The sequence below is a fragment of the Triticum urartu genome, chromosome 6 (genome assembly GCF_003073215.2).
Source record: "Triticum urartu cultivar G1812 chromosome 6, Tu2.1, whole genome shotgun sequence".
In the NCBI taxonomy this organism is placed as follows: domain Eukaryota; kingdom Viridiplantae; phylum Streptophyta; class Magnoliopsida; order Poales; family Poaceae; genus Triticum; species Triticum urartu.
In genome coordinates, this window is record NC_053027.1 from 9,069,752 (window position 1) to 9,089,646 (window position 19,895).

General features: G+C 48.6%; 1 pseudogene; it reads left to right on the forward strand.

Moving 5' to 3' along the window:
- Window positions 1-16,870: 16,870 nt before the first annotated feature.
- LOC125517335 lies at window positions 16,871-17,534 on the forward strand (annotated as a pseudogene).
- The last annotated feature ends 2,361 nt before the right edge of the window (window positions 17,535-19,895 follow it).

Consider the following 19,895-nt stretch of genomic DNA (forward strand, 5'->3'; position numbering starts at 1 on the left):
TGAAACACAAGTCTGAAACAGTTGAAAAGTTCAAAGAATTTCAGAGTGAAGTGGAGAATCATCGTAACAAAAATAGAAGTTTCTATGATATGATCACAGAAGTAAAATATTTGAGTTACGAGTTTGGCCTTCAATTAAAACAATGTGAAATAGTTTCACTACTCACGCCACCTGGAACACCACAGTGTGATGGTGTGTCCGAACATCGTAACCGTACTTTATTAGATATGATGCAATCTATGATGTCTCTTACCAATTTACCACTATCGTTTTGGGGTTATGCATTAGAGACAGCTATATTCACGTTAAATAGGGCACCATCTAAATCCGTTGAGACGACACCGTATGAACTATGGTTTGGCAAGAAACCTAAGCTGTCGTTTCTTAAAGCTTGAGGTTGCAATGCTTATGTGAAAAAGTTTCAACCTGATAAGCTCAAACCCAAATCGGAGAAATGCGTCTTCATAGGATACCCAAAAGAAAATGTTGGGTACACCTTCTATCACAGATCTAAAGGCAAGATATTCGTTGCTGAGAATGGATCCTTTCTAGAGAAGGAATTTCTCTTGAAAGAAGTGAGTGGGAGGAAAGTAGAACTTGATGAGGTAATTGTACCTGCTCCCTTATTGGAAAGTAGTTCATCACAGAAATCTGTTCCTGTGACTACTACACCAATTAGTGAGGAAGCTAATGATGATGATCATGTAACTTCAGATCAAGTTACTACCGGAACCTCGTAGGTAAACCAGAGTGAGATACGCACCATAGTGGTATGGTAATCCTGTTCTGGAGGTGATGTTACTTGACCATGACGAGTCTACGAACTATGAGGAAGCGATGATGAGCCCAGATTTCGCGAAATGGCTTGAGGCCATGAAATCTGAGATGAGATCCATGTATGAGAACAAAGTATGGACTTTGATTGACTTGCCCATTGATCGGCGAGCCATTGAGATTAAATGGATCTTCAAGAGGAAGACGGACGCTGTCGGTGTCAAAACCGGCGAATCTCGGGTAGGGGGTCCCGAACTGTGCGTCAAGGCCGGATGGTAACAGGAGACAAGGGACACGATGTTTTTACCCAGGTTCGGGCCCTCTCGATGGAGGTAATACCCTACTCCTGCTTGATTAATATTGATGATATGGGTAGTACAAGAGTAGATCTACCACGAGATCAAGGAGGCTAAACCCTAGAAGCTAGCCTATGGTATGATTGTTGTATATCGAGATGATTGCCTACGGACTACAACCCTCCGGTTTATATAGACACCGCATAGGGTTAGGGTTACATAGAGTCGGTTGCAATGGTAGGAGATCTTGAATATCCGCATCGCCAAGCTTGCCTTCCACACCAAGGAAAGTCCCATCCGGACACGGGACAAAGTCTTCAATCTTGTATCTTCATAGTCCTGGAGTCCGGCTGAAGGTATAGTCCGGCGACCCGAAGACCCCCTAATCCAGGACTCCCTCAGTAGCCCCCGAACCAGGCTTCAATGACGACGAGTCCGGCGCGCAGAATGTTCGGCATTGCAAGGCGGGTTCTTCTCCAAATCTTGTGTTCCTGTAGGAATAATGTCCGATTTTTGTAATGTAGTGCTCCTCGGCTTCCACGCCCAATAATGGATGTCTTCCATGTGTCAAACGAATGTGAAAAGTCGGGGCGTTTTTACATCCACACCCCTAGCCGTATAAACGAGCCGCCTATTTAACGGGATGGGGATTTAGGTCCAAACCACATCTTCTCATTTCCGCGAGTTATCATCGGAGAGTTTCCAGCAAAGGTTCATTCCAACATGACCAGCCGTCGCAGCTCCTCCCCTCGCCCCTCCGGTCCCAAACCCGGGGACTGGGAGAGTTGCACCATCCCGCATAGCGAGTTAGTGTCGCTTCAGGCCAAGGGATTTCTCCCTCAGGCATACATGGTCCCGGTCCGAGCCGGTCTCGCCACCTACAATGGCGGAAAACAAGCGAAGATCACCCCCAATCCTTCTAAAGGAGAGCAGGTGTGCCTCGTCCCCTATCTAATAAGGGGACTGGGATTTCCAATTCATCCATTTCTCCGCGGGCTTCTGGAGTTCTACGGCCTCCAGCTGCACAATCTCACGCCCGCCTCCGTATTGCATATTGCGGGTTTCGTCGCCCTTTGCGAGCTATTTTTAGGCATTGAGGCTCATTTCGCGTTGTGGAAGAGGTTATTCTGCCTGGTGCCCCGTTCTCAAGAGGGGTCCATATAGCAAGTGGGCGGAGCCGAAGTATGGTGCATCGCCGGGACCGGATACCTATCCGGAACCCCAAAGAAGGCGTCCGAGGACTGGCCTTCGAAATGGTTTTACATAGATGACGTCCCGCTAACGGACCCTATCCGGGTCAGTCTCCCTGAGTTCAACAGTGCTCCATTGAAGAAACGCTCGAGCTGGCGTCTGCGGAGCTCTCAGAGAGAAAGCGACAGAGACGTCCTTTACCTGATGGGCCGGATAAGACTATTGGCTCATTCCGGACTAACCATGGTTGGAGTCATGGCCGCATGCATTATGCGGGGGGTGCAGCCGCTTCAATATAGAGGCCACCCTATGTGGGATTTCAACGGGGAGGATGACGCCACCCGTTACGGTCGTAAGGGGCTGGCCTCATCTACCGCTCTAGTAAAGATCTTATCCTCTTTGTACAAGGAAGAAGAGGAGGAATTCCTCCGCGTCAACCCGCAGGCCGGATTTACTATGTACGATCCTCCAAGTTGGGTAAGTGAACAATTGCGCTTGCCCGTTTGTTTTATACTCCCACGGTTAGATATGTAGTCTAACGACTTCAGTGCAGGAACTGCGACAGGAGGTAAAGGATATAAACAGCCGCCCTCCACAGCACGAGGACCCAGAACGGTCCCTCTATCCGGACTCCGAAGAGGATCCGGACATATCGGTGGAGTTTATCGATGGGGTGTTCTATCAGCTAAGCAAGGACAATACCTTGGTAGCCATCACGGCTGATTACCCAGGGTTAATCCCGGCCTCCCAGGTGACAGAAACCGGAGTCTCATTCCCTTGAGAGAGATTCCACTCTCACATATTCCGGTGTTTCTGACAACAACCGTGTTTTGCAGGGGAGATTTCCGAGGCAGGAGGCCGAACCTGCGGCGGCTAGCCAACGAGGGGCCGCAGGGCCCCGGGGGACAAAAAGGAATGCAGTCCGGACTGAGATGCCGGCGCAAAGGTATAGCGCACCCTCTATTTCCCTGGTGTTATTCTGTCAGGGCATATTGACGTTCATGCTATCTTCAGAACAAAGAGACCTCGCCGGACTACATCCGGAGAGGTTGCCAATCGCGCCTCCACCAGCCAGGCTCCAACGTCTGGCCAGGAAGCGGAGGCGAGCACAAGGCACGCACCGGACGCTCCTCCGACAGAGGATGCGGACAGGCTGTCTACCACAAATTCTGAAGTGGAAAGTGCCATGAACCACAGGCGTCGCCGGACAGTTCTACATGACGCTTGTTTCTCCCAAGAGGCTTTAGATGCCTTTAATTCGGGAGATGCGTACCTCCGTGCCGCTCAAAATGGTTTAGCCAGAGCCACGGAGCAGTATGTAAAAGACATATGGGTAAGAAAATTTTGGCCAAATATATATATGCCAGTAGCCCCCGAGACTTGAAGCAGTTAGAGCAACTGATTTAAGGATCATTTAATATGCAGCTTCTTACAGAGAAGAATACCGTACTGTCCCAGGAGCTGGAAAAGTGCAAGGCGCAACTAGAGGCCGCATCAGGGGAGCCCAAAGAGACCCCCCAGGTAGATACACTTCGAAAGGTTAGTATTGTGCGGTGTGGGTGCAAATCTGACAAATCATATTGCAGATGGCGCCGGACTAGATCCGGACAAGGAACAACTCTTACGCCGGCTAAAGGCCAGTGAGAGTATGCTGACAAAGGTGAGGTGAGAGAAGAATGATCTTCAGGATGCCAACACCAAGCTGGACGTCGAACTTAAAGATGTTCGTGTCTAGCTGTCGGACTCCACGAAGGAGAATCAGCGGCTTCGACGCGGCATTTTTAGTAAGTGCTTGAACGAACTTCGAAAAAAAAGTTCGGCAAGGAAGTCGACTAACAGAGTAATATCTGTAGGTATGCTCATAGGTCGTCCTGCAGAGGAGATGCCCGGTTCTACGGGTGACCTTCTTCCCGAACTCTTGCAACTGCACGAGCGAGTTCGGCAGGCGATGTGGGGTATTGCCCAAGCCTTATGGCCTGCCCACTCCGTGCCCGAGGGCCTTGGAGAGCTTGCGGAGAAGCTAAAGGGAGCTCGGTGGTGCTTCCGGTTGTGGAAGATATCAGCCTGCCGACAAGGCGCTAGGGAGGCCTGGGCCATGGTGAAGACCCGTTTTACGAAGTCTGACCCGAACCACATGGCCGAGGTCGGACCAGTGGGGCCTGACGGGAAGGAGATCCCTGTGAGCTTAGTATACGGTCAAGTAGAGTTGGCCGCGAAGTATTCCCAGCAAGACTGTAAAGTAGACAGCCTGTTAGATGGTATAGAAGAGGAATACAATCAGTCAGAATGACTATGTAATTTTGAATTGACATGTGTAATGCCTTCTAGCCGGATTGTAGATCGTTTGTCGTTGCCGACCTTTTCGCTTCAACCTCGGGACCTGACGGTCCGGAGTGTGTCCGAATACCATAGTGGTTATATAAGAACCGGGGTATGCGTGGAGACCAGGCGTAGGGGTCATTAGTGCTTTATCAGACAAGTGCCCAACTAGTTATGTTATGTTACATGGTTAGTAAGAAACATCTTCCAGAGAGAATAGTTCCGTTAGGGGTTCCTTTCGCTGGGAGGCATGCCCTAAAGTGCATGTCCGGACTGCGTGAAAAGACACAGAAAAAAAAGCATCTGGGGGCGCATAAAATGAGTAAAAAGATCATCTTTTATTTCACCGGCCGAATATTCCCTTAAGAACGCTAGCTTTCGGCTTCACCCAGTCTGAGGTACACATCCGGCTGACCCGGCAGTAACAATCACAGAGGTGCTCCCTTTACCGCCTAGCCGAACAATCGGGAACGTAGGGGTAAGCACAGGAGCCAGGCAACCCAGCTTGGCCAAAACTTAAGTCATATCGATGCATATAATGGTGAAGAAAAAGGTACATGCGGAAGTTTGACGCATGTGTTGGGCGTGAAGCCCGTATAAATAAGCTTCTGTTAAAGAAGCCCCCAGGTTTAATGAGCGCGAGTGGCGTGTCACTAGATGAGCCTTTAAGGGCTATAAAAGAAAAGAGGGGAAGGAGAGAAATGTAAGACAGAAAAATGCAAAAAATGGACAGAGGAAGGAGACTAACACAGAGTCCGGCGCTAGGCATAGAATCTTCGGAGACGGGTGGCGTTCCACGGGTTCGGCTCGAGTCGGTTATCCGACGCATCTCGCAGGCGGTACGCCCCTCCAGTCAGGACTTGGTCGATTATGAATGGACCTTCCCACCTGGGCTTGAGTTTGTCCTTTTTCTTATCCGGCAGGCGTAGAACTAGTTCGCCAACATTGTAATTTTTGGCCCGTACTTCTCTGCTTTGATATCTTCGGGCCTGCTGTTGATAAAATGCGGAACGGGCTTTTGCCACGTCACGCTCCTCCTCCAAGGCGTCCAAGTTGTCCTGCCGATCGAGCTCGGCTTCTCTTTCTTCGTACATGCGCACTCTAGGTGAGTCATGAATTATGTCGCAGGGCAGAACTGCCTCTGCGTCGTACACCATAAAAAATGGTGTGTATCCGGTAGTGCGATTTGGCGTGGTCCGCAGCCCCCATAGCACGGAGTCGAGCTCCTCTACCCAGTGCGTGTTAGATTCCTTAAAGGACTGCACTAGTCTGGGTTTAATGCCGCTCATGATAAGACCATTTGCACGTTCGACCTGGCCGTTGGTTTGTGGGTGATAGACGGAAGCATAATCGAGCTTGATGCCCATGTTTTTGCACCAGAGTATTACCTCGTCGGCGGTAAAGTTTGTACCGTTATCGGTTATGATGCTGTGGGGGACGCCATAACGGTGTACAACCCCGGATATGAAGTCTATCACAGGTCCGGATTCGGCCGTTTTAACAGGCTTGGCTTCTATCCATTTGGTGAATTTATCCACCATGCAGTAAGTATTTTTTCCTATCGGTCCCACCTTTAAGGGGTCCGACCATGTCAAGCCCCCAGACCGCAAAAGGCCAGGTGATGGGTATAGTTTGGAGTGCGGTGGGTGGCATATGGCTTTGATTGGCAAAAAGTTGGCAACCAGCGCATCATTGGACTAGGTCCTGAGTGTCTGCCCGGGCCGTCGGCCAATAAAAGCCTGTACAGAAAGCCTTGCTAACAAGGGACCGAGCAGCGGCGTGGTGACCACCGAGTCCGGCATGAATTTCAGCCAGAAGGTTCCGCCCTTCCTCTTCGGAGATGGACCTTTGAAGGACTCCGGTAGTGCTTTTCTTATAAAGCTCTCCCTCATGGACTCTATAGGATTTAGATCGCCGCACTATGCAGCGGGCCTCGTTTTGGTCCTCCGGGAGTTCCTGCCTAGTAAGGTAGGCTAGGAATGGTTTTGTCCACGTGGCGATAACTGCCATTATTACGTGGGCTGAAGGTGTAATTTCATTGGCAGAGCCTCCAATTGTGTCAGATTGTTCGGCGTCGAGTGGTGCGGCTGGGTCCGGGCTGTTATTTGCGGGTTCCCCCTCCCATGCTACGGATGGCTTGAACAATATTTACAAAAAGATGTTGGGGGGACTTCATCGCGTTTTGCTCCGATGCGTGCCAGGACGTCCGCTACTTGATTGTTTTCTCGGGCTATATGGTGAAACTCCAGACCGAGCTGACATTTTTAGGACGGCGTTGCGGTAAGCTGCCATTTTGGGTCCTTGGCATCGAAGTCTCCATTTATTTGGGATATCACGAGGTTTGAAGCCCCGCGTACCTCTAGGCGCTGGATACCCATGGATACTGCTATCCGGAGACCATGTAGGAGGGCCTCATATTCGGCTGCATTGTTGGAATCCGTGTACATGATCTGGAGCACATATTGGACTATGTCCCCTGCGGGGGACGTCAGGACGACGCCCGCCCCCAGTCCGGCCAACATTTTTGAGCCATCGAAATGCATAATCCAGTTTGAATATGTGCCGTACTCTTTAGGGAGCTCGGCCTCCGTCCATTCTGCGACGAAGTCGGCCAAAACTTGTGATTTAATAGCTCGCCGTGGCTTATAGGTTATATCGAAGAGAAGCTCGATGGCCCATTTTGCAATCCGGCCCGTTGCATCGCGGTTGTTGATAATATCGTTGAGTGGTACTTCCGAGGCTACTGTTATGGAACACTCTTGAAAGTAGTGTCGTAGCTTCCGGGATGCCATGAATACCGCGTATGCAATCTTTTGATAATGCGGGTACCGTGATTTGCATGGAGTGAGGACAGTGGATACGTAGTAGACCGGCCTTTAAAGAGGGAATTTGTGTCCATCCGTTTCCCGCTCGACAACAAGCACTGCGCTGACAACTTGATGTGTTGCTGCAATGTACAATAACATTGGTTCGCCGGTGTTTGGCGCGGCCAGGACTGGGTTTGTTGCCAATATGGCTTTTATTTCATCAAGTCCGGCCGTGGCGGCATGTGTCCACTCGAAGTGTTCGGTGCGTCGAAGGAGGCGATAGAGGGGTAGTGCCTTTTCTCCCAAGCGGGAGATGAAGCGGCTTAAAGCCGCCACGCATCCGGTTAATTTTTGTATTTGTTTAAGGTCCTTTGGGACATCCAATTGTGACAAAGCTTGGATCTTGGCTGGGTTAGCTTCAATTCCTCTACCAGATACAATGAAGCCCAAGAGCTTTCCGGCTGGAACGCCGAAGACGCATTTTTCTGGGTTGAGCTTGATGTCATATTTTCGGAGGTTATCGAATGTAAGCCTCAAGTCGTTTACTAGGGATTCGACATGTTTCGATTTGACGACCACATCATCCACATACGCCTCCACTGTTTTGCCGATCTGGTTTGCCAGACATGTCTGGATCATGCGCTGATATGTTGCGCCGGCGTTTTTCAGCCCGAAGGGCATTGTGTTGAAGCAGACTGGGCCATATGGTGTGATAAATGCTGTTGCGGCTTGGTCTGATTCTGCCATCTTGATTTGATGGTAACCGGAGTATGCGTCGAGGAAACACAACGAGTCGTGTCCTGCGGTGGCATCGATAATTTGATTGATACGGGGGAGGGGGAAGGGATCCTGTGGGCAAGCCTTGTTAAGGTCTTTAAAATCGACACACAGGCGCCAGGATTTGTCCTTCTTAGGTACCATCACCAGGTTTGCTAGCCAGTCCGGATGTTTTATGTCTCTAATGAATCCGGCCTCCAATAGCTTGGCTAGCTCCTCTCCCATAGCATGTCTCTTGGGTTCGGAGAAACGCCGAAGGGCTTGTTTGACAGGTTTGAATCCTTTTAGGATATTTAAGCTGTGTTCGGCCAGCCTGCATGGGATCCCTGTCATGTCTGAAGGGTGCCAGGCGAAAATGTCCCAGTTCTCTCGTAGGAACTCTCGCAGTGCGGCGTCTACATCAGGGTTCAGTCGTGCCCCGATGGAAGCTGTTTTATTGGGGTCCGTTGGATGGACCTAGAATTTGACTATTTCGTCAGCTGGCTTGAAGGATGTGGATTTGGATCTCTTGTCGAGTATCACATCATCCCTGTTAACCGTGGAGCGCAGCGCAGTCAGTTCCCCGGCCGCTAAGGCTTCGGATAGTGCCTCAAGGGCTAATGCGGCCGTCTTGTTTTCGGCGCGGAGTGCTATGTCCGGATCACTAGCTAGAGTGATAATTCCGTTCGGCCCGGGCATCTTAAGCTTCATGTACCCGTAATGGGGTATTGCTTGGAAGATTGTGAATGCTTCCCGCCCTAGTAAAGCGTGATATCCGCTTTTGAACGGGGCCACCTGAAACGTGACTTCTTTGGACCTGTAGTTATCCGGCGTGCCGAACACCACATCTAGTGTTATTTTTCCTGTGCAGCGCGCTTCCCGACTGGGGATTATTCCTCTAAAGGTTGTGCTTCTTCGCTCGACGCGGTTCCAGTCTATTTCCATTTTTTGAAGGGTTTCCTCATAAATGAGGTTCAGTCCGCTGCCTCCATCCATGAGCACCTTGGTGAGGCGAAAGCCGTCCACTATGGGACTGAGGACCAATGCGGCTGGTGCTCGGGTTGTTCGGAATCTAGGTTCATCACTTGCGTTGAAGGTAATGGCAGTGTCGCTCCATGGATTTATTGTTGCAACTTGATGGACTTCGGCGAGGCTGCGGAGTGTTCTTTTTCGCACATTGTTTGATGCGAAAGTCTCGAAGACTGTGAGAACGGTACTGGTGTCCTTGGGCTGGCTTTCTGCGGCCTCCGGAATTAAGAGGTCCTCGCCGATTTTCGCCACCTGCCGGAGTATCCAACATGCTCTAAGGCTGTGAGTTGGTGTGGCGTCGTCTGTACTGTGAATTCTACAGGGTCCATCAAGCCATCTTTCCAGTACGGTTCCATGCCCTGTAGAGGGTTTTGGCTTTTTGTTTATCTCGGGTGTCCTGTGATAACGCACCCTCTTAGTTCGGACGGGGTTACTGTTCAAGGCCGGATTATCCCAAAAATTTATTTCGATTTTCCAGGCGCTTTCCATCGCACGGTATTTTTGTACTATGGACGCCAAGTCAGCGAAGCGTGTGATATCACGACGACTTACGGCGTTAAGGATTCCCTTGTCCGTGCAATTACTGCAGAAAATTGAGATTGCGTCTTCCTCGCGGCAATCCTTTATCCTGTTCATAACCAGGAGGAATCTGGCCCAGTAATGATGTACTGTTTCTTCGGGCCTCTGCCTGATTTGGGAGAGATCGCTTATGATCGGGTGGGCGGGTGTCGTTGAATCTGAAACCTCACCCAATCCAAGATTCAGAGGCCGAAGAGTTTCCGAACTCTGAAGTTCGGATTCTTGGATGTTGTCCAATGAATCTAGCCCGTTGCCTGATCCTAAGCTCAGGTCTTGAGTTACATCCTCCCCTCCGCGGGTATCCGGCTTGGAGGGTTGGGAATTCGGACGTAGCTAGTCCTTAAAATAGATGAAGGGTCGTCGCACTGCGCCTCTACCACGGCAACGTGGTGGGTGACTTGGGGAGAGTTAATTTCTCTTAGATCGGGTTTAAGCTCAACCTGGTCGTAATCCGTAGCGACCCCCAGGGCGGCGATGCGATCCAAGAGCTCGTTTACGGAAGAGAGCTCCATTGGATCTAGCTGCTCGATGAGCTCCGAGCTAACGTGTAGGTTGCTTTTGATGACCCGAGAGGTCACCGTCGGCGCAACAGCCGAACAGGCGGTCATGAGGAAACCACCTAGCCGGAGGGTTTGGCCGACAGCCAAGGCTCCCTTAGCAACGGCGCCGTCTTTAAAGACGGGAGGAGGCATCCTTCCTGATTGTGATGGCACAGAGGAACTCTCAATGAAAGCACCAATGTCGGTGTCAAAACCGGCGGATCTCGGGTGGGGGGTCCCGAACTGTGCGTCAAGGCCGGATGATAACAGGAGACAAGGGACACGATGTTTTTACCCAGGTTCGGGCCCTCTCGATGGAGGTAATACCCTACTCCTTCTTGATTAATATTGATGATATGGGTAGTACAAGAGTAGATCTACCACGAGATCAAGGAGGCTAAACCCTAGAAGCTAGCCTATGGTATGATTGTTGTATATCGAGATGATTGCCTATGGACTACAACCCTCCGGTTTATATAGACACCGCATAGGGTTAGGGTTACATAGAGTCGGTTGCAATGGTAGGAGATCTTGAATATCCGCATCGCCAAGTTTGCCTTCCACGCCAAGGAAAGTCCCATCCGGACACGGGACGAAGTCTTCAATCTTGTATCTTCATAGTCCTAGAGTCCGGCTGAAGGTATAGTCCGGCGACCCGAACACCCCCTAATCCAGGACTCCCTCAGACGCTGATAGTAGTGTTACTATCTGCAAAGCTAGAATTGTCGCAAAAGGTTTTTGACAAGTTCAAGGTGTTGACTACGATGAGAGTTTCTCACTCGTATCTATGCTTAAGTCTGTCCGAATCATGTTAGCAATTGCCGCATTTTATGAAATCTGGCAAATGGATAAACAAAACTGCATTCTTTAATGGATTTATTAAAGAAGAGTTGTATATGATGCAACCAGAAGGTTTTGTCAATCCTAAAGGTACTAACAAAATATGCAAGCTCCAGCGATCCATCTATGGACTGGTGCAAGCATCTCGGAGTTGGAATATACGCTTTGATAAATTGATCAAAGCATATAGTTTTATACGGACTTGCGGTGAAGTCTGTATTTACAAGAAAGTGAGTGGGAGCACTACAACATTTCTGATAAGTATATGTGAATGACATATTGTTGATCGGAGATAATGTAGAATTATTCTGCAAAGCATAAAGGAATGTTTGAAAGGATTTTTTCAAAGAAAGACCTCGGTGAAGCTGCTTACATATTGAGCATCAAGATCTATAGAGATAGATCAAGACGTTTGATAAGTTTTTCAATGAGTGCATACCTTGACAAGATTTTGAAGTAGTTCAAAATGGAACAGTCAAAGAAGGAGTTCTTGCATGTGTTACAAGGTGTGAAGTTGAGTAAGACTCAAAACCCGACCACGACAGAAAATAGAGAGAGAATGAAAGTCATTCCCTATGCCTTAGCCATAGGTTCTATAAAGTATTCCGTGCTGTGTACCAGACCTATTGTATACCCTGCCCTGAGTTTGGCAAGGGAATACAATAGTGATCTAGGAGTAGATCACTGGACATTGGTCAAAATTATCCTTAGTGGAATAAGGATATGTTTCTCGATTATGGAGGTGACAAAAGGTTCGTCGTAAAGGGTTACGTCAATGCAAGTTTTGACACTGATCCAGATGACTCAAAGTCTCAATCTGGATACATATTTAAAAAGGGAGCAATTAGCTAGAGTAGCTCCGTGCAGAGCATTGTTGACACAGAAATTTGCAAAATACATACGGATCCGAATGTAGCAGACCCGTTGACTAAACTTCACTCACAAGCAAAACATGATCACACCTTAGTACTCTTTGGGTGTTAATCACATAGCGATGTGAACTAGATTATTGACTCTAGTAAACCCTTTGGGTGTTGGTCACATGACGATGTGAACTATGGGTGTTAATCACATGGTGATGTGAACTATTGGTGTTAAATCACATGGCGATGTGAACTAGATTATTGACTCTAGTGCAAGTGGGAGACTGAAGGAAATATGCCCTAGAGGCAATAATAAAGATTTATTTCCTTATATCATGATAAATGTTTATTATTCATGCTAGAATTGTATTAACCGGAAACATGATACATGTGTGAATACATAGACAAACAGAGTGTCACTAGTATGCCTCTACTTGACTAGCTCGTTGATCAAAGATGGTTATGTTTCCTAGCCATAGACAAAGAGTTGTCATTTGATTAACGGGATCACATCATTAGGAGAATGATGTGATTGACTTGGCCCATTCTTTTAGCATAGCACTTGATCGTTTAGTTTATTGCTATTGCTTTCTTCATGACTTATACATGTTCCTATGACTATGAGATTATGCAACTCCCGTTTACCGGAGGAACACTTTGTGTGCTACCAAACGTCACAACGTAACTGGGTGATTATAAAGGTGCTCTACAGGTGTCTCCGAAGGTACTTGTTGGGTTGGCGTATTTCGAGATTAGGATTTGTCACTCCGATTGTCGGAGAGGTATCTCTGGGCCCACTCGGTAATGCACATCACTATAAGCCTTGCAAGCATTGCAACTAATAAGTTAGTTGCGGGATGATGTATTACGGAACGAGTAAAGAGACTTGCCGGTAACGAGATTGAACTAGGTATTGAGATACCGACGATCGAATCTCGGGCAAGTAACATACCGATGACAAAGGGAACAACGTATGTTGTAATGCGGTCTGACCGATAAAGATCTTCGTAGAATATGTAGGAGCCAATATGAGCATCTAGGTTCCGCTATTGGTTATTGACCGGAGACGTGTCTCGGTCATGTCTACATTGTTCTCGAACCCGTAGGGTCCGCACGCTTAAGGTTTCGATGACAGATATATTATGAGTTTATGAGTTTTGATGTACTGAAGGAGTTCGGAGTCCCGGATGAGATCGGGGATATGACGAGGAGTCTCGAAATGGTCGAGACGTAAAGATCGATATATTGGACGACTATATTCGGACATCGGAAAGGTTTCGAGTGATTCGGGTATTTTTCGAAGTACCGAAGAGTTACGGGAATACGTATTGGGCCTTATTGGGCCATACGGGAAAGAAGGAAACGAGCCTCAAGGGTGGCCGCACCCCTTCCCTTGGTCTGGTCCGAATTGGACTAGGGAAGGGGGGCGCCCCCTTCCTTCCTTCTCCTTTTCCCTTCCCTTTCCTTCCCTCCTACTCCTACTACTTGGACGGGCTCCTAGTTCTAGTAGGAAAGGGGGAATCCTACTCCCGATGGGAGTAGGACTCCCCTAGGGCGCGCCATAGAGAGGGCCGGCCCCTCCCCTCCTTCACTCCTTTATATACGTGGCCAGGGGGCACCCCATAGACACAAGTTGATCTTCCCGATCGTTCTCTTAGCCGTGTGTGGTGCCCCCCTCCATCATAATCCTCGATAATATTATAGCAGTGCTTAGGCGAAGTCGTACGACGGTAGAATATCAAGATCGTCACCACGCCGTCGTGCTGACAGAACTCTTCCCCGACACTTTGCTGGATCGGAGTCCGGGGATCGTCATCGAGCTGAACGTGTGCTAGAACTCGGAGATGTCATAGTTTCGGTGCTTGATCGGTCGGGCCGTGAAGACGTACGACTACATCAACCGCGTTGTGCTAACGCTTCCGCTTCCGGTCTACGAGGGTACGTAGACAACACTATTCCCTCTCGTTGCTATGCATCACCGTGATCTTGCCCAACAATGCCCCTGCGCGGCCGCCGGCAGGCACACGGCGTGTGCTTTCTCGCCCGCCGGTGCTGGAGAAGAACCCCTTTCCGGCGGAGACATCAATGAGCTATTGTGGCCCAATAGTATTCTTGTTGCTGCTGAGGATGCGATGTGTTGGCTTGGCATGGCTCTGCCGATCTTATCATACATTATTTATCCCAAATGATAACGTCCGAACATGTAGATTTTGGCGTCTCGGCCCGAACGCTCGTCCAACCATCCGATCACAAGCTCGAATCTTGGCACAGACGCCCCCGTCATGTCATGATTTACCATAGTTCGGTCAGGAAACGCATCAACCCATACGCAGACGAGACTATCTTATCCTTTCATCCCCACTCCCCAACCCCACACCGCTCCAACCCAATCCAGTATCCACCTTCCTCCTCTCCATTTTCCATCACTGCGCTGCGCGAGTGGTCGGCGGTGCTGTCGGAGGTTAGTGGTGGCGGCGGCGGGAGGCTTGTCTAGGGGACGGCGAGGAGATGTCCTGGTCGGGGACGACTTTAGGCATCGGACTCGTCCGGCCACTGCTCCAGCGACAGAGCGAAGGACGAGGGGCAGCTTAGATGGGCACACGTGGAACAACTAGTCTAGCAACACGGGGTCGACACCGTTGACGTCGTCATCGTCCGCGGTGACGGGCGACGGCCTGGAATGCGGCGGCGGCCTCGAGTGTCCGCGCTGCTGACGAGCGAATATCCCGAGCTCCACCCCGGTGCCTGCCGGCCTTCCAAGCTCCCGGAGTTGAGCCTCGAGCAAGGGCTCGGCAGCGTTGTCCAGCCCGCCTCCTAGGGACGCTGCTTCGGTGTCATAACTGTAGGTGCATTTGGGTCAGTGACATGTGGGCTCATCACTGAAGCTTAGTGCCTCCTGAATGCTGCTTCGGTGCCGTAACTGCAGGTGCAGTTGGGTCAATGACATGGTCAATGACATGGCGGCTCATGACTGGGCCGCCATGTCATTGACCCAACTGCACTTGCAGTTAGGGCAGTGAAGCTCAATGCTTCCTGGACGCTCCTTTGGTGCCGTAACTGCAAATGCAGTCTATGTTACATGGTATGGGGATACGGATACGACGATACGGGAAAACGACACTTTCTAAAAATAGACTTACGGGAATACGGCGGGTATATATATAAACTTGAATTCTTAAAAGCAAAGCTTTGCTTTTTAGAGCTTCAGAGCACACACACCCCTCGGCGCCGTCCGATAGAGATCGCGGTCTCCGGGTGTTGGGCGGTCGGGCCGAAACAAACGAATCCACTGACCTCGTTATCCACTCCTCTCTCTCACCCCACACAAATCACCTTCTCCCTCCACCGGTGCACACCTTCCTCCACACCCCGGCGAGATCCGACGCACCCCGCCTCCATCGACCTAGCCCTCGCGCTGGCCCGCTTCTAACCAAATCCTGAGCCGGAGCTCCTCCTTCCTCAGCCTTCTTCTCCGCCGGCGAACCACCCACCCCGACCGGCAGCGGAGCATCCCGCGCGAGCGGACATGCTCCCTTGTTCCTGACTGGCGGCGACGCGGCCCTGTGCCCTACTTCTCCGTCCCGGCATCGTCCCCCGCCGCGTCAATCCCTCGCCGGGTTAATGCATCTTGTAGCTCGGGCCTTCGATTCATGTCGGATTCAGGCCCTTCTAGTCCAACGACGACAACAAAAGAAGGCAGGGGCTGCTCTGGCCGCCCCCTTGCAGATTCCAACCAACAGTACAGGGAGGATCCTCTCACAACCTTGCCTCAAACACTCCCGTCCAGAGCTTGCCTGCAGGGGGCGGGTGGATGAGGCGCAGTACGTCACTGTAGATTCCCCTCCTGCTATTCGTCCACAAGGTGAGGCGTTCTGAACCAATTGTGGATTTGCCAAAGCACATGCTTTGTGTTGCCGCGGGCGTGAGCACGAGTTGCTCGGAGATGTGGTGTGTTGCCAGAGTTTATAGTATGAGTAGTTGCCAGCTCCCTTTCCCACAGAGAGTGTCTTTTTTTTTGTTGTACACAAAAACTTGCCTAACTATTGATTTGTAGTTGCCTCAAATGTTCGTCAATTTTGCCATCTCATCGAGGTGCTACACAAACTTGATGGAAATTTTGATTACCCAGAACCCAGAAATTTTGGTGCACACCAGCGCACGCATGGAGATATGAAACTAGCCTAGTTACATATCTTGCCACAACTTGCCTAATGTTTTTTTATATATGCCGGAAGCTTAATTAATGATTTTGTTAGTAGGTTGCCTGATATGTCTGAACTAGCAAGTAACATACAGAAACGCTGTCTGCTTGGATGGTCAAACATTTCTGTTGATTATTGTATCCATATATCAACCCAATGATTTTGTTAGTTGGTTGCCTGATATGTCCGTCTGCCTAATTAAACATTTATGTTTATTATTGTATCCATTTCAGCTAAACTGAAACTTGTACAGGAACACATCAGTTCAATAATCAAAAAGGTCTGCTTTATACAATCAGAACTCCAACCGTTCTAATGTTAGTACAAGATATGTGTGCAAGTAGAAGCACATCGGTGCTTGCTGAATAATGCTACCAGAATCACATTAATTTTACAAAGGATTATCACATAGCATTATTGTTTAGAAATGGGTACTTCGGAACAAACTTCCTGAGAATACAATATTGATGGTGACACTAATAAGCATCTCTTTGCTGGTACTTAACGACATGGTGTGGTCATCAGCTAAGCCTGAATATAATACTGCTATTTGCCAACCGTTATGTTTATTTTGTTTTTGTTTTTTGAACCAAATTCTACTTGTTTATACTGCCATTAGAAGATGCCACCTTCAGCTTCAGCTTCACGTGGTTGCAGGACGCCCTGGAGCCTTACATGAGCAGGAAGGCGGTGGAGCTGCACTGGGGCAAGCACCAGTAGGACTACATGGACGGGCTCATCAAGCAGCTCGCCATCAGCCCGCTGTATGGCCACACTCTCGAGGACCTCATCAAGGAGGCTTACAACAACAGCAACCCGCTATCCGAGAGCAACGATGCGACCGAGGTAGTTTCAGCGTCCTATTTGCGCACACTGAGATTTCATCTTCTGGTAGCTCCAGCTTCATTGACTGTTGCAGGGAGATGAAACAGAGGGGTCCTGCTGTATTTTGGTTGCTGCAATTATCTGTATCATGTGGTGTGTTGGTCTGGAACCATCACGTCTTCTAGGAATCGATGCAGCCGGAAGGCGGTGGCTCTCCCGAGGGAGGTGCGCTGCAGCAGATCGAGAAGGATTTCGGCTCCTTTATTTTAGGGAGGAGTTCATGCGCTCGGCATTGTCATTGTTGGGGTCCGGTTGGATTTGGCTTGTCTGTAAGTCTCCCTTAACTATTTCAAAGTGTATTCACAATAATAATTATTCAAAGTACATGCTATTTCTGTCCAAGAGCCCAGTTAATATTCTCACATAACTGAATCCTTTGCTTATTGCAGTGAAGAGAAGCGAGAGGAAACTCATAGTGGTTCAGGCACAAAATGCTATCAACCCACTTGCTTGAAAATTATTTGCATTTTGCCTACATCCCAGCAGGACTTGCTATTTATTTTCCCTCTTTGCAAGCAAGAAGCTTTGCCAACCACTTTCAGGTAAACCTCATAAATCCCCAATAGCTTTCCACCTAGTTTTTTCTGCATCCCCAGTAGCTGGATGTTAGCCTTTTTTTGTTCCAGCAAATAAAGTGAGTTGTCTGAAACTTATATGTAAATTGCCTACATCACAACAGGACTTGCTCTCTAGCTCCCACTTATTCGCAAGCAAAAAATGTTTCACTGACAACTTCCAGGTAAACTTCACACAACCCCCAGAGCTTTCCAACATGTGTTTTTATGCATCCCCAGCAGGTGGTTGTTAGTTTTTTTGTTCAACAAAAAAGAGGAATTGCCTAAAACTTATATGCAAATTGCCTACATTACAGGAAGACTTGCTTTTGATTTCCCGTTCTCCTTTTTTTGGCGACAAACTAATAAGCTGGCTGCAAAAATAAGTTTTGACTCACAAAATTTGCATAACTGCAAGCACAACTTGATCCTTTTTGTGTCTGGTGAGTTGATGGCGATCGATAATTTTTTCTGGGTGCGACAAACCATTGCTCTACCTTGAAGTCAGACATTTATCTTGGTGATGTTTGAGAGGGGCACGGGTGGGAAGTTGTGAAGCAGAGGCTACGAGTTGCCAGATCTGCGGGCATGAGTTGCCATATGTGCAGTACGAGTTGCGAGATCAATGGTTTTTTGAACCTGGCACTAGTGTGGTTCCCCCCTTTTCACAAAACTTGCATAACAATTGATAAGTAGTTGCTTATTTTTGCTTTTTGACTTGCCCAATGGTTGTCGTTTAAACATCAACCTGGACTAAAAATGAGGGATTAGGCAAGTCCACACTACTAGACCAGGCAAGTCAGAGTGCATTACATAGTGCATTGCAACTAGTGATGAGTAGGACTTGCTTGACGTTTGGGCCTCACTTGCTAGTATTAAGTATGTGACTTGCTTGACATTTGGAAAACCTTTTGTTCCTCTTACACTATGTATTTGTGTGTGATATCCAGCCTATTTCTTATAATGAAACTTGAGTTCCTCTTTATTGCGTTTTGCAGAGAAGCAAGCATGATCACTTCTTTCTCTTCAAGAATTATCTTTTTTTACAGGTTACTACATCATCTCAGACAACTGTGTTCAGATTTATTTCCTTTTCTCAAGCATGTTTTTAAATTTTCTGTGCAGTTTTTAATAACCAGCATGTATGTATTTGCATGTTTTACAACAGAGATTGCATGTTACAAAGCATAGGAGACTCGGGTGTTCTTCATGGTGCAGGATCACCTGCACAGGTATATGACTTTCCTTCTGGGCAAAATTTTCTGTTTTTTACCAGTTTTGTAGGCAGGCTGGAAGATACATGCATGCAATTCTTGGGAGTTTTTCCTGTATTTGTTCTCCTCCTTTTGTTGTTTTAGGTACTGGTGGTTTTTTGGGGGTGTTTATGTCAAGTAGTAACCATGCTCTGCACATATTCACACACTTTACTTTCTGCATCACCACTTAGTTGCCCGCAAAATCCACTTAGTTGCCTCCTGCATCACCACAAGTTGCCTAAAAATGCAGGGGGGGAGCGGCGGATGTCTTCAGGTTAACTTATCACCAGTTTTGCCTACAGATGCACACATACTTGCCCGCAGTTTATGTGCCAAGTTGCCTAGATGGCGTAACAATTATGGTTTAGGGTAAAAATGAACACAAAGCCACATGTTGCGTACAGACATTCATATACTTGCCCGCAACTCTTACGACAAGTTGCCTTAACAAATATGCTCCAAGGAATAGAAACACAGACCCACGGGTTGCCAACAGACATTCACACGCTCGCTTCCACCAAATGTGACAATTTTCCTAGCAAGAGACACAAATCGCGCTTGTGTCCACTGTTTTATGGAAGAAAAGCTCCTTCTTAAGTTGCCTATTCATTTACCACAAGTTGCCTAAATCTCATCAATGTTTTGTAGGCCAGAGGAGGAGGAAGAACTAACCCGTCGGCTGGAGAAGATGGGGCAGAGGTGGTTGCTGCAGGAGTGGCGATGCTGCTGCTGCTGGATTTAGGCCTTGTAGGAACTTTGAAGAGTTAGATCCATGAATTTAGAACCATGGAGAAAAAAGGGGGAGGAAGAAGGAGGGGAACGGGAGGTAGGGAGAGGGGTTCGCGTGGGACGCACGCTGGGCAGGTGTGTGGGAGCGGTTACAATCACAGGAGATTCGTTGTTGGCCATGTGCGGGAGCGGTTATACCCCTTTCCTTTTCTGTCGTGCCAACTGTTCAGGAGTTTTCACTTTCCTTTTTTGGGTGTGTGCCCTATAATACTAACT